Source organism: Pleurodeles waltl, chromosome 1_1 (genome assembly GCF_031143425.1).
Source record: "Pleurodeles waltl isolate 20211129_DDA chromosome 1_1, aPleWal1.hap1.20221129, whole genome shotgun sequence".
Lineage (NCBI taxonomy): Eukaryota > Metazoa > Chordata > Amphibia > Caudata > Salamandridae > Pleurodeles > Pleurodeles waltl.
In genome coordinates this window covers 807,573,155-807,576,567 of record NC_090436.1, presented here as the reverse complement: position 1 = coordinate 807,576,567, position 3,413 = coordinate 807,573,155, and the positions used below count along the sequence as shown (strand labels likewise).

The 3,413-nt window shown below is 39.7% G+C and overlaps 1 long non-coding RNA gene across 1 annotated transcript; it reads right to left on the bottom strand.

Moving 5' to 3' along the window:
• Window positions 1–1,175: 1,175 nt before the first annotated feature.
• LOC138284648 (uncharacterized) lies at window positions 1,176–3,036 on the bottom strand. The gene is made up of 2 exons (XR_011201440.1): window positions 2,941–3,036; window positions 1,176–1,622 (listed from the first exon to the last, which is right to left on the bottom strand). It is a non-coding gene; the product is annotated as an uncharacterized lncRNA (long non-coding RNA).
• Between the last annotated feature and the right edge of the window lie 377 nt (window positions 3,037–3,413).

The following is a 3,413-nucleotide window of genomic DNA, read 5'->3' as shown; positions in this document are numbered from 1 at the left end:
AGAGGGCCAACCTGTGAATGCCAAAATGTCTCTCATCCCCAATTCAGTCCCCTCCCTCCTTATTTGTGTTAATGTTTTTTAGTGGTCATTAGGGGGTTAGTTGTAGGTTAGTGGGTTAGTTAGGATAAGTATGTTCAGTGGGTGGGTTTTCTACTTTTTACATTTTACTATGTGGGTGGGTGGGTGGGGAGTGATGTTGGGGCTTTTATGTGTTATAAAAATAAAAAATAAATTAACAAATAAAATATACCAAATATATATATATGTTTAGTAATAAGTAGTATATGTGTAGTTTAGTATATGTTGTCCTGCATGTGTCTTGTGATGTAAGGGGGTGGGGGCCAATGTTTAGGGTGTGTCGTTAAATGTGTTAGGTAAGTGTAGCTTAGAGTAGTTAGGGTCTGTTATTTGTTATGTACAGTTAGCATAGGTTAGGATAGGTGTTCTTAATTCTTTTTAGTTTTATTAAAATCTAATTAAAAATATTTTGGGTACTCCCTTACTTCATGTGCCATGTGCTTGGGTCTCAGAGTCTTCCCATGGGTGTGCAGTGAAAATTGTGTGTTGTCCTAGGGATTCCGTCCTGCCTCCAGATCCCTCTCTTGACATGTTCATCGCCTTCTTACAACTGAGCTGTCACATTGCCAGCTTCAACACGTCTAAGTGTCAGTGTATCTGCCATCCGGTGTACCCACCAATCAAGGTGACAATGTTGACCATGTATAGGAAAGGTAGGTGTGGTAATTCAGCTGTCATTGTATGGGTTTTGTGTCGGAATGTTGGCCACTGTGGGACATTTGACAGCAGCCTACATTTAATTCCTATCCTGCTAAACTGACCAGTGGCAATTACAGATGAGGTTGAGTCCCTCTGTTTCACACAAATCTGTTCTACTGGTACTCCCAGCTGACGACATTGCCCGAGAACGGTTTCACAGTCTATTCCTGCTGTATGTAGTGGGTGTAGCATACACATGTTCAACATGTTTTACATACTCAGTGAATTGCTTGTAGGGGATGAGACCAGCATCCACGCTCATCATTTAGGTACCATGTGCATAGATATGTGCCTGCATATTCATGCACTCTTGTACTGACACTGTGACTTGAGACATGTCGCACACATCACAATTCCTAGGCATAGTAGATGTGTCACAACACACAAAAACATGCTGGTTGTGTAGGTGGTGTTTAATAACAAGTGTTATTGTGCAATATTTACAATGTCCAAGTCTGTGACCCCATTCGTGGAATCCATCCAATTGTGACACAACACAAGTCCAGGGTTGAGGGACATATCATTGGACATGTTTGGGTAAAGTGTCTTTCCGTGCAGGGGAACATAAATTGCCAATTGAAAAGTTAGAGACAATTGCAGTCCACAGCAGAAAGGTGAACAGTGTGTTGACAAAGAGTGCATATCTGCAACAGTGCTAACACTGGCATGCTGTCAAGCAGAGGACGAAGGAACAAACTGAAAACAGAAAATACCAGGGCACTCCAAATAATAAGTCCACCGTATGCAGAAATCCAAAAATTTTAATTCCTTATGCTGAAAAACATAGACACATCAATGTTCAGAGACAGCCAACACGTGTTTCGTCCAGCAGGACTTTTTCAAGGCTGAAACAAGGGAAAAATGGTATCTCTTACAAACAAAACATATCGCATACATAGTGAATAACATACACAAACGGTGTACAAAAAAAAAAGATTTGTAAGCAAAACAATAAGAAATACATTCCAAGAATTCAAAACCATAGAAAGCTCAAAGAACTCTGAAATTGAGATACTCTCCTGCTGGGTGTGAAATAAAAAACTCCTAAGAGTTGCCCAAAGTGGTGTAAGTAGAAAGTCGGAAAAAGTGAAATTGTTAATAAGAACCTAGAATGTCAGCCAGATGTTTAACAGTTATGTGAAGAAGAAAATTAAGTGGACCTTTCTGTGTTAACGCCGAGGATATAATAAGTTTTCCAAAGGACTTAAAATAATAAGTATAAAGAACATGCGACGGCCCGACCATAATACCAGAGAAGCACAAAGAAAACACCATAAAAATGAATATGTGGGCAGGATGCTTAATCAGGACTAAAAGGACAGTCCCCCAATATTTAAATGAACAAAAACCCCAGAGTGTACAACGGGTATGCTGTGCAAACATACCAAAAAATTGTGCAAAAACAGGAAACTGTCCCAAGCATACCATATAACTGGATAAGTTACTGAGTCAAAATGATGTCTCTTAGTCAACAGGAAACATGGGTCCTGTATGATGAGTAGGCTGTATATGCCAACTATCCGAAGTCTTAAGAGTTGTACGTGGCGGGGCCCTGATAAGCCCAATCACCTGTGGGACAAGAAATTATTGAGACAAAACCACCATGAGCGGAACCCACCACAAACCGAACACAGGAATCAGCAACATGAAAGGGAAGAATATCTAACACAAAAGAAAATAAAAAATAAAAATATATAGTATATATCTAAGTGCAGCTAAGGGAATAGGATTTTAATTCCAGTCCATTCAAAGGTTACACAGTAGTAGTGCAGCCCCAAAAACCGATATCTATATGTCAGGAAGATCTCCTATGTAGTAGATCTACTTTAAAAACACTTTTGTTCTCAAAAAGCTAGCCCATAGGAGGGTCCAAACACAATATGTAGCACGAGGGCTACAAGAATAATGTCATGGTAATCTCGAAAGGAAATATGATCAACAGGTATCCATAAACTATATCTATGCCTGACTAACACCAGATAAGGTGACATGGAAAGTAAACGACATAGTAATGTTCCTGTATCAAAGAACAAGTGAGCAACACAAACAAGAAGTGCTCCTATATGTTTAAAAAATATATGAAAATAATCTCCCCAGCCCGTAAGTTACGGGCAAATAGAAACAGGCCATAAAGGATACTGCAGAAAGCCAAGAGCCTCTTACCTGTCCTCTCCCGGTCCCGAGAGTCAGGAAAAGCCGACAAACAGCGTGCGCGCAGTGTGTATGAAGAATAACACAGCGCCACGCCGAGTTTCTACATATATGGGAAAAGCCAAAAATAAAAGACGGACTAGATTAAAAAAAGGAAAGAAAGTGCGCGTAGCCACAAAGAAACTGTGGGGGCCATTTTAGGCGATCTAACTGATACTGGTTGATCAATGCAGTACATAAATGGTATAGTGCAAAGTGCGGATTAGGGCAAATACAGTTCGAAGAGGAAGGAAAGTGAACAGCTAGAAAACGAATTTAAACTATCAGCAAGTGCATAACAAAGTGTTACTATATAAACCTTGATGTGGAAATATAATAGTATTGTAACTACAGGGGAAGTCAAATATTGACATTAATATAAGGACATGGAGAAGTGGAAACCAGATTATAAATAAAACCACGTGCAAAGTGGATGAAGCCCAATG